Source organism: Thalassophryne amazonica, chromosome 1 (genome assembly GCF_902500255.1).
Source record: "Thalassophryne amazonica chromosome 1, fThaAma1.1, whole genome shotgun sequence".
NCBI classification, from domain to species: domain Eukaryota; kingdom Metazoa; phylum Chordata; class Actinopteri; order Batrachoidiformes; family Batrachoididae; genus Thalassophryne; species Thalassophryne amazonica.
In genome coordinates this window covers 24,795,734-24,807,000 of record NC_047103.1, presented here as the reverse complement: position 1 = coordinate 24,807,000, position 11,267 = coordinate 24,795,734, and positions in this window count along the sequence as shown.

The window sequence follows — 11,267 nt, the reverse complement described above, 5'->3', positions numbered from 1 at the left end:
TTAGCCCCAGGCCCAGTTCACACCTGGGGCTAAGTTCGAATTGGGTCAAGCTCTCCAGGCAAGTTCATGTCCCTGGATTCCATACTCTGAAGCAGATGAGAGTCAACGTTAGTCCGCTGCAGGTTACTTTCCTTAGCCGAGCCTAGCAACCATTTACAGCTGGGTGGACTGGGTTGATGCAGATGAAGTGTGGTGTCTAAGGACCCAGACAGGTAGCATTACTAGGAATTAAACCCAGGTCTACATACTGGTAGCCCAGCGTCCATCCCATTCAAGCAGTGGGGCATAGACCAAAAGCAAACAAAACAAAACAACAACAAAAAACCCTTTTGTGCAGGATCAGGTTCTGTTTTTTTTTTTAAAGACAACTTGAATTAATGTAGCTTCTTCACCCCACACATTTTAAACAAGTTCACAGGTCCAGTCAGACCTCCACTAGATTGCAACCTGTCATAACAGTGCTCACTCACTGTGCATCATTCATTCATTCATTCATCTTCTACCGCTTAGTCCAATTAAGGGTCGCGGGGGCGCTGGAGCCTATCCCAGCAGTCATAGAGCGCGAGGCAAGGTACACCCAGGACAGGATGCCAGTCTGTCGCAGGGCCACAAACGGACAAACAAACACACACACACACACACACACACCTACGGACAATTTTTTTTAAAGATTCCAATCCACCTAACCCGCATCTCTTTGGATGTGGGAGGAAACCAGAGCACCCGGAGGAAACCCACGCAAACACGGGGAGAACATGCAAACTACACACAGAAAGGCCACAGGAATTGAACCCAAGACCTTCTCGCTGTGAGGCAACAGTGCTAACCACTAATCCACTGACTGTCCATCATATATTGCAGAAATTAACTTTTTTTTTCCTACAACAGCTGTGATCAGTAAAATCTTACCTAATATTAATTGCTCATTGCGAATCCCAAAGTGCTTCAGTTGTCACACTTCATGGCTGTAATTCATACTTCTACTTCCCTGGATCCCTTGATAACCAGTAGAATGAAACGCCTGCTCTGTCTATGTGAGTTTAGCACAAGTCGGCATACATGATCCAAAATGATCTCGAATAGTCAGCAAAAACAGCTGCTAATGCAATGATTGATCAACAGACTGATGGATGTTATTACATGACCCTTGACCTATTGCTTTTAAGACTGAAGGGTAAGAATATGGTTAGGAGTTGTTATGACTGCAGGGCCTTTTGTACTTTCACTGAGGATTGCACTCTAGTTTGTTAGCCTTTGTTTGCCATATTTTATCACACCTTTGCAAGCACTTAAACCCCCCCGTTCTGTCCCCTTGATCTTGATTTCTCTTGATCCGCCACTGGAGTGCATGTGTTTGCTTGTGAAACAATACAACATTTCCATACAGTTGCAGCCCCGGTATTAAAGTCTTTCCCTCCCACTCCTCTGCTGCAGCCTCATCCGTTGGCACCTGTCGGTTTATGCCGACACCCCTGCTGACTGTCTCAACAGGAGAAAGCTAACAGCTCCCCAGACGCCTCAGCAGGTCATGGACTGTGTGCGTGCTGCAAAACGGTAGCACCTGAGCGCAAAGCATTATGTGCTGAGCGGCTGTAAAATGATTATAGATTTAATGGCGTGGTGTGATGATTGCTGCAAAGATTTTAACCTCTTATCTCCACATTCAGAGGTGTTTAGAAACACAACATTGAGGACCGCATGTCACAAAAATCACAGTAAAAGTTTCAGGCATCATTTTGACTGATTGCAAGTCAGTTTTAAATGTTCCTTTACAGCCAGTTCAAACATAATATGACTTTTAATTTCATTTTAAATTACCCACACAGGCCACTTCATTAGGAACACTTGTTGAAGTGCTCATTAATGCAAATGCTTGTGGACAGAGTCCATGTGATCAACAGGATCTGCTGCAAACCGACCATGAGAATGGAGAAGTTATTCAAGTAGGACATCTCAAAAGGTCATAAACAGCCACGAATGAATGATGAGTTGGTTAAATTTTGTTACAGGTCCAAATCAAGAGGTAGATGCTGAATGTAATCTTTGATATGATTCATTGGATCCTTAAGCAGAATTGCTGATTAATCCAGTAAACAGGTTTAACATCAAGGTCTACTCATTGATCTTGATTCCTCACCCCTAATTATAGGATCAAAGCAATCAGGATTTAAGATGAAAGATCTGAACCAAAGATGAGTGATCACAGTAAAAGGTCAGCAATCAGAATATACATTCAACAATCAGGATCAAAGGCCAGTAATCTGGACCCACCTTTTGATCCTAATTCCTTTCAATGTAATTACAGGATCAATGTGCTCAGAATGTATAATGATTGCTCAGGATCAAAGATCAGAATCAGAGATGAGTTATCAAAATTTAGCAATCAGGATTTACGTTTCTGGATAAAAAAGGAGAATCAAAGATGAGTGATCAGAGAGTCAAAGGTCAGCAGTCAACATCAAAATCATCAGATAGGATCAAAAATGAATGATGAATTATCCTCCAATCAGGGTCAAGAGCTTAGTCAATGTTGAGTGGTTATAGTCAAAGGTCAGCAATCACCAGTTAATTTCAGGAATCAGGATCAAGGGTTGCGGCACAGTGGGTTAGGGGTTAGCACTGTTGCCTCAGAGCAAGAAGGTCATGGGTTCAATTCCCAGCTGTGACCTTTCTTTGTGGAATTTGCGTGTTCTCCCCGTGTTTGCGTGGGTTCTCTCCTGGTGCACCAGCTTCCTCCCACATCCAAAGACATGCAGGTTAGGTGGATTGGAAACTTTAAATTGTCCGTAGGTGTGCATGTGGGTGTGAATGTGTTTGTATGTGTATATGTGGCCCTGCGACAGACTGGCGTCCTGTCCAGGATGTACGCTGCCCCACGCTCAATGACTGCTGCTGGATGGTCTCGAGCCCCCTGTGACCCTTAATTGGAGTAAGCAGTTGAAAATGAGTGAGTGAGTGAGGATCAAAGGTTAGTGATCAGGATCAGCCATTTGATCCTGATGCCTTTCAACCTAACTTTACGATCAAATTAATCAGGAACTAATACGAGTGACTGGTATCAAACATCCTCATCAAAGATGAGTGATCAAATTCAAAGGTCAGCAATCAGCATGGACATTCAGCTATTAGGATTAAAGGTCGGCAATTCAAATCAAAGTTCAGGATCAAAGATGAGTGATCACAGTCAAAGCTCAGGATCTAAGTTCAGCAATCTGGAATAAAGAGAATCAATGATTTATGATCAGAATCAAAACTGAGTGTTTAAGATTCCATGTTTGTGTAGCTGCAGGTGTGATTTTATCCAGATCTGATAGACAGAAATGCATGTGCAGACAGCTCTGAAGAATCGGATTTTGGTTTGGAGCTTCATTTAATCTAAAGGAGGCCCTGGCAGAGGTATGTTCTTTCTGAGAGCTCTTATTGTTAAATCTATTTTTTCTTTACTCCACTGCTGCACAGTTTGCAGCACTCTTCATTTTTACCGGAGTCAAAGGGGAGTTGTTGCCAACATTAAGGTTAGCAGGAAAAAGCTGATTCAACATCCATAAGTAACCGAGGCCGAGATAAATGTGAGCCGAAATAGGTTCAAGATAAGCCCAAGATGTCAGAGAAGTGGCCTTGATTTTGAGGCTTGGGTAGACCTGCCCTGGCAGGTAATGCTGAGAAAATAGAGCTTGATTGACAGCGTATTGTTGAGCCTGTGGGGGAGTTCTTCTCTCAGGACGTAGCCTCACTTCCCACATTCAGACGCTCCCAGGAGGAGAGCAGTGCGCCTTTTAACTTTTTATATTTGTGCAGTGTTTGTAAAGGCCACATTCCCTGCGCCTGGCTGCAACCTGTGTTATTCTTCCTGTGCCGTTTGGCCCGCTCGCAGCTGGAAGGTCAGGAAATCTTAGCTGGCAAACAACTTCACATATGTCATCAGTGATTACAGGGCCGCAACGCCCGGCCGTGCACCGTATTGGAGGACTCGTGCCCAGGACCGAGCGCGGGAGGGTCCCCCGAGGACGCGGCTGCATGCCGACTCCTCGATCGTGGCCTCGCTTTTGGATCCATGCAAGGAACTCGCTGTGCGAGTCCGCGGAGTCACCATGAGCGGTTTCCTGTGGAGAAACCGGAGAGGAAGCTCCACCAGGATGAAGTGGCCAGTAACCAGCACTACTTTCAATTTCTTTTTTTATCTCTCCTCTTAGAAGACAAATTCTCCAACAGCCTGCTATATGCAAATCATGGCAACATGTGAAGACACAGAGAGAGAGAGAGAGAGAGAGAAAAAGAGAGAGAGAAAGAGAGAGAGAGAAAGAGAGAGAAAGCCTTAACCCATGATTTTAGTGTGAATTTAGTTTATAGAGCAGCTGAACATTATGTACATTTCTTGCACATGCTGTTAACTTAAAAGTCATGTTGGATAAAAACAGCCAAATGCATAAATGCAAATAACAACCTGATCATTTTCCCTAAGTGATAACAGTGTGCAACTTCTACAGCAAAATCCTACATCTGTTAGAATGGCCTAAGCAGAGGGTCACCCCTCTGGGTCTGGTCTGCTTGAGGTTTCTTCCTCCTTATCACCAGAGGGAATTTTTCTTTTCCACTGTCTCCTGTGTGCTTGCTCAGGTGGGGTTGGTAAGGTAAGATCTCACTCGTATGAAGCACTTTGAGGCAGCTATATCATGCTATACAGATTAAATAAATTGAATTGAATTGAATTCATGTGGTGGAAACTTGCTCACACACTTTATGATGTTGTAGAGAAATACTATAGCCTTGTTTCCACTGAAACATTAGAACATTAACTGATGAATTATCCTCCAAACAATCCAGCAAACAGAAAGAAACCTTTATGGATGTAGTCATTTTGCTATAGCGCAGTTTTTCAACAATTGTGAGCATATTTGTTATGAAATATTAACTAATTTCCCACATTATACAAGTTATGGTTTTATTTTTGCTGTTGTCTGCATACATGTTTGTCAGCAGGATATCTTAAAAGACCACAAATCGACTTCATTCCATTTTTGTGATGAGGCAGGTCTTGAGACAAGTAAGACTTGATTAAATTTTGGTGCTTTGAACTTTGACCTTTGATCTTGATAGTGCCTTTGATGTTAACCTTTGATCTCTGGTACTGATTTCTTTGATCCTATAAACAGAATTGCTAATTCATTCGGTTTCTACTTTTTCAGCCGGTGGAAATGTGCTCCCACAGCTTACAGTTTCTGGCTACATAAAATATTATAGTGTTCATTGCTTCCTCTTTCCTGCGCTGCCACTTTCCCAGGGAGAGGAGCGTGAAGAGCAATCTGCAGGGATCAGCAACGATCCGGCCTCCCATTGTATGTGTGCGTTTGCTCGGTGCAAGAGAACAAGGACAGTGAGGCTACAAGAATACAATAGGCTCATATTTATTTACTGCTTAGCGGCAGCCAGGGTACCCCCCTCCCCCCCACCCCACCCACTGATAGCAGCCTTACGGTAATAAACTTCCAATAAAGATCTCCCAGAGGACAAACGGAGGCGAGACTCCTAGACTCTGGGATGTTGTTGTTGGTGGTGTTTTTTTTTTAATCATTGTCAACTTTCCCCCACTTAAACACTGAATCCGCCGAGACAACAAAATCCTCATCTTAAATTTGTGATGTCACAAATGTCAGTTCTATTTTCTATCAATCATACTCGATCTCGATTGATGTGTCCTCACTCAGTATGGCTTTTCTTGAGACATTGAAAGTGTTGGAAATACTTAAAAATCAGCAATTGTTTTGATGTCTAGTGGACATCAGAGAGAAAAATCTAAATTTTGACGTTTGACCCCAATGATTGACCATTGGGAAATTGGACCTTGCCTAGGCAGTTCCACAGCAAACTTCGATTTGTGTGCCAAGTGTAGTGGGCATCAGATTGAAAAATTATACCTTTTGACCTTTGAACCCAGAGACCTTGACCTTTGCCACAACAAACCCTTTAAGGCAATTTCTAGGGTAGACCATGAGCCATATAATAATTTTGGTGGAAATAAGCCAAAGGACATGTAGGCTATGGGCCAGACCCCTGAAAGTGGGCGTATCACCACCACCTATGGTAGTATAACCTCCCACCTATAATTCCCTAGGTACATATCCCTAGTTAGTATTTATGTATGATAGTCATTACACCCTGGTAGCTATAACCAGGTGCAGGTGAATGGAGGCTTAATCAGGGGCAACATTTAAAAATGCTCCAATTATATTGAAAAGTATACTGCATTATTTGTCTGATCATAACGATTCCAAAAAGGTTTAGTTTGGACTATCTAGGACTGAATGTTTTAGAGTTTATTGGGTTAAAAATAGCAATAATCGTAGCATAGGTCAGTTTCACTTTGTATAGGGGTCAAAAGTTCAGGTTGCTCCACTTCATTTATTAAGAAAGATGCAAATTATTGGTTGAGTTAATAGGATTCTAAAAATGATTAGCTTGCGCCATCTGTCATGCTTAGTTATCATGTTACGGGGTAACATGTGTCATAGAATCCAATGGATGTTGATCTTGTTAGACCATTACGTTGGAGCTCAAGCATTCAGCACATTCAAAATTATTCAATGTATTAATCTATCCTATTAATCTGAATAGTTCAACCAAGAATTTGCATCACTTTTTACCAATACTGGAAAAACGTTAACTTTTCATGTCTGTATAAACTGAAAATAACATTCGTCACCACCTTTGCTGTTTTTAACCCATAACATTCAGTCATAGATAGTCAAAACTATACCTTTTTTTGGAATCTTTGTGATCAGACAGACAATATGGAATACTTCTCAATTTGAATGGAGCATTTTTAAATTTTGACCTATGTGTAATCCTTCATTGACCCCTACCTAGCTACAGCTACCTCCCTTGGATTGCCACCCTATAGATCCCTATAGATCCCTATAGATCCGTGATCAAAATTCCACATCAAACCTTTTGTCACCCTGGGTGGTAGTGACCAGCCTATGTGGCCTAAGGAATACTGGGAGGAGGGGGAGGGGGGACAAACAAAAAAAGACTGCTCACATTATCATTACAATATTATTTTTTAACACATTGACAGATATAGATATTGTCCACATTTAGCTTCTATTCTCACAAAATAGAATAAATAGTGGTGATTCCCTCACTAGTGACAGTATGATTCACTTTATAAAGTGTAATGTCTGTCATTTCCAGGGGAGGGCGCCCTCCGATGTGCTCGCCTTCCAAACAGCACAGAGAGATCATGAAGCGTCTATAAACCAAATGCATGAAGCAGCTTTTCTGCATTTATCTTATTATATCACAAACACAGACTTTTCATTTTGCCCCAGTTTCCTTTAAATGCTTCAAGCAAAGAATAATGTTTATCTTTTCTGAATAGGAACACAACTGAATTCTGACTAAAACCGCAGCAACTATCTGACCTACCTGAACCTGAAAAAATTAATTTTCAAAGAGGAATTATGAGAGCTTGATTCACTGCCTTGATGCTGTTGGGTGTAATTGTGAGAGCGTGGCTGAAGCTGAGTGGCTTTAACACCCCGACCGCCCCGTCCTCCAATCGTCGACTTTAACTCAGATTATCTCACACGCTGGATTAAAATCTCAAAATAGAGAATTCCTTTTTAGATGAATAGATTGATTAAAAATGGGGGAAAGATGAGAGGATGATGGGACTCCTGATAGTCTCACCTGGGATTTCTTATGTCTGTCATACACAGATATCATCAGCCGGTGATGAGATTCACTCTCATTTCAGTTATGCTCCATAAATCAAATGTTTCATTGCTTTTAGAAAATGCACTACTCGAGAATTTTTGTCTCCACTGATTCTGTGTGGAGTTTGGATCTTCTGCAGGGACCTGTGTGGCTTTCCTTGGAATACTTTGGTTTTCTTGCACGACCAAAACATATGCATTAAGCTGATGCTCGTTTCACTGCCTTTGAGCCATGTAGGGTGTGCAGACCTGGAGGTGGTCCCTGGGGGCCAAACTATCGCCACCGTGTGCTTGTCTTAAGTCTAACTATGATTAGAAATGATTAACCCTCAAGAGACCGAGTGGGGTCATTCATGACCCTGGGCATAGATTTTTGAGCACCATTTTTCTAATTTTAATCAGAAAAAAGTTATGAATTTGTGAATCTATTTGTCCTGCACTTGTTCATAAAATTTTTGCAAGGATCTGCCAATCCGTGTGGCAAGTATAATCCAAACTTGTGCATGGTCACCTATGACCCCCAGGAAGATCTATGAGCTTTTTGACATTATAGCTTCAGGTGGTTTTGTAATTTGCCAACTCTAATCATTATATTTTACTGTTTTGCAAGGAAGCATGACAACAGACCGAGAATAGAAAAATTTACAGCTGCACAAGCATTGAGACTGAAGCATTGAGGGTATTTATGCCCAGAGTGAGGATGAAAAGGATAATGGACAAATATATTAGAGAGTGTAATAAATATGAAGAACCCTAAAGCTATAATTTATATAGAAGTATTCCAACATAAAGTCAATGGGGTTACAAGTAATCAGACTTGGTCATATTAGTCGCTAAAATATCTTGGTCGCTTCAGGGTTAAAATCAAAGGACGTGTTTTTTTGTATGTATGTGCAATGACAAATATAAACTCTTGTTCAAATTTATTGCATAATAAAAAGTCCTATATAGGCCCTGACACCCAGGGATGCCTATCTATAGATTCCATAGCATAAAGCGGATTAGAATCTACAACTCTCCCTGGACACCAGTCCAATGCAGGTGACTTCCCCAGCCAAGGCCGGTACAATATACAGTAGTTTAAGTGTTTTGTCCAAGACAGACAGTGTGTATACCATGTGTATGATTCAAACCCGGGTCAACATATTGGCAGGTGAGCTTCTTATCCACTCAGCTATACCTGCTCTATATAAAACTCAACAACCACCACCCATTAGCATGCACAATTCTATAATATAACTCCCATCACCCAAAAGCATCTTCAGGTTTAGAATGATCTTAACCCCCGGATTTACAGTGGGACCAGAATGTTCTAGGCTTAAAGCACCAAACTGACTATGTCACCCATTTTCAAAAAGCACATAACCAGAACAAAGATGTTAAAAAAGTAACGAGAACAGCACATTAATAATGGGTTGAGGGTTTTTTTGTTTGTTTTTTGTCCTGAAAAGGTGCGTTGTATACAGGCCCTGAGTCTATGACAAACCAGTGAGACTGGGCTCGTCTATGAACCCTTCCCCAAGAACAGGACACCAGAGGCTAAGGCCAGGACCCATTTACAGCTGGCTGGACTGGAATAATGTAGAGTAAGTGTCTTGTACAAGGACCCAGACAGATTGTGGGACTCAAACCCAGGTCTATAGTTTGGCAGACCAGCTCCTTATCCACTCATCTACTCTGTACCTTTTTTTTTCTAAGGTTGGCACAAAAAAATCAGATATGTAGTCAGGGCTTGAAAAAGGGTGTAATCTCTGGTAAAAGTAGCCTTGTAGAACATAGTGAGCAATTTAAACATTGTAGAAGGTTTGAGAAGGAGCAATTCCTGCAACCAAAAACCATTATTTTGAAGTGCACTTTAGACAGGAAACTGCATATCCATAAACAAGAAAAACTCCAAGGCACTCTATGTCGTACAAACAATTAAAAAGCCGTCATTTGCTTGGCTGGTGTGATGTAGTTTTTCATGTTTCTGGAAAGTTTTAAACACGTTGAAAACTTTTCTGACATCATGAGACATTGACAGCCACAAAATTGAATAATCTGATGTGATTTGTGCAGACTGGAGATAATATGTATCTTTTACTATAATTTTACAGATGGTCTTGCTTTTTAATTCATTAGTGCATCTTGAAATAAATGATAGCTGCTTGAATGTGGATTTGGCTGCTCAGTTATTTTGATGTCAGGCTACAGTTAAAATCTACAAATACCATGCAGATATTTTTCTGTTTTGGAGTTTGGAGTTATTCCAAAAGTAAACAAAAAAGAAAATAATTTTTTGGGATCGGGATGCAAATTGGGGCCAAAAAAAATCAGCAATGGGAGATCGTCTTCCATCACATATATCTGCTAATTTATGCAATTTATTACACCTGTATTTTTGGTCCCACATGTCTGTCTGTGTTTGACCAAAATAACTCAAAGGGTGGAATAATTTAGGATAAGCTAAGGACAAACTGATTTTGAGGGGGGAAATGATTAAAAGTCAAGGTCATAGACCAAGGTCAGATTTTTGGTCTACATATAGGAGATATTTCTGGATGACTACTAGTTAAAGATATGCTTATGGTTACTATTAAACAATAAAATGACACTGAACCTTGAAGGTCAACTTCAAGGTCATAACCTACATATATGGTGGACATTTAAGGTCAGAATATAAAAACAAATATATATATATAATGCAAGACATGCTGTGTTTTGTGTACTCACAGCCACCTGTGCACGGCCCAGTGTTTAAGTCCTGTGTAAGTTTGCATAAACCGTGACCGGTGCAGAAGCGGTGGCGCTGCGGTTGTTCTTCTTGCGGCTCTGCTGCTTTGCCGGGGTTGAATGCAAACAGACAAAAGCCTGATATCATCATCGCTGTGTGGACTGTTTGATTGCGGGAAACATGTGTATGTTCATGTGGCCTTTCACACCAAATTTAGTCATACGCTCACTTCCCCCTGCACCCTAGGTTCCCTCTGTGTTTCCCAGTAGAGAACTCAGTCCGGCGTGGCTGCTCCACCTCCCCTCTCGCCAAATACCTCAAACACAAACATTTATTCTGGTGCGTTTTCATTTGATTTCATTTTATTAAGATTCTCTTCTCTTATACTCATTGCCCTCCCCTCTCTCTCTCTCTCTCTCTCTCTCTCTCTCTCTCTCTCTCTCTCTCTCTCTCTCTCTCTCTCCCCTTCCAGACCTAAGCTCTCTTCCTTCCTGCCCTCTTGCAGCTTCCTGCTCCGGCTCTTATCACTCCAGAAAACGTGACACGACCTCAGCCTCGGCAAACCAACGCTAACCTCTGTAGTCCCCTTTTCCTTGGCCATCACAGCCTTAAATGGAACTATTTTGGCCCGATGGGGTGTGGATGTCCATTGGGTGGGGGACACCCTGCCAAATCTGTTAATGGACTTATTTATTATAAACAATATAAACTCTACTTCACAGCCTACAGAGGAACAATAAATTTGAAGTGGTCAGCCGTGTTTTTATTTATGTATTTATTTATCTGAGAGGAAGCCGCTGGCACAGAGGGACATTATGGACTCATTCTCCTCCGAGGGG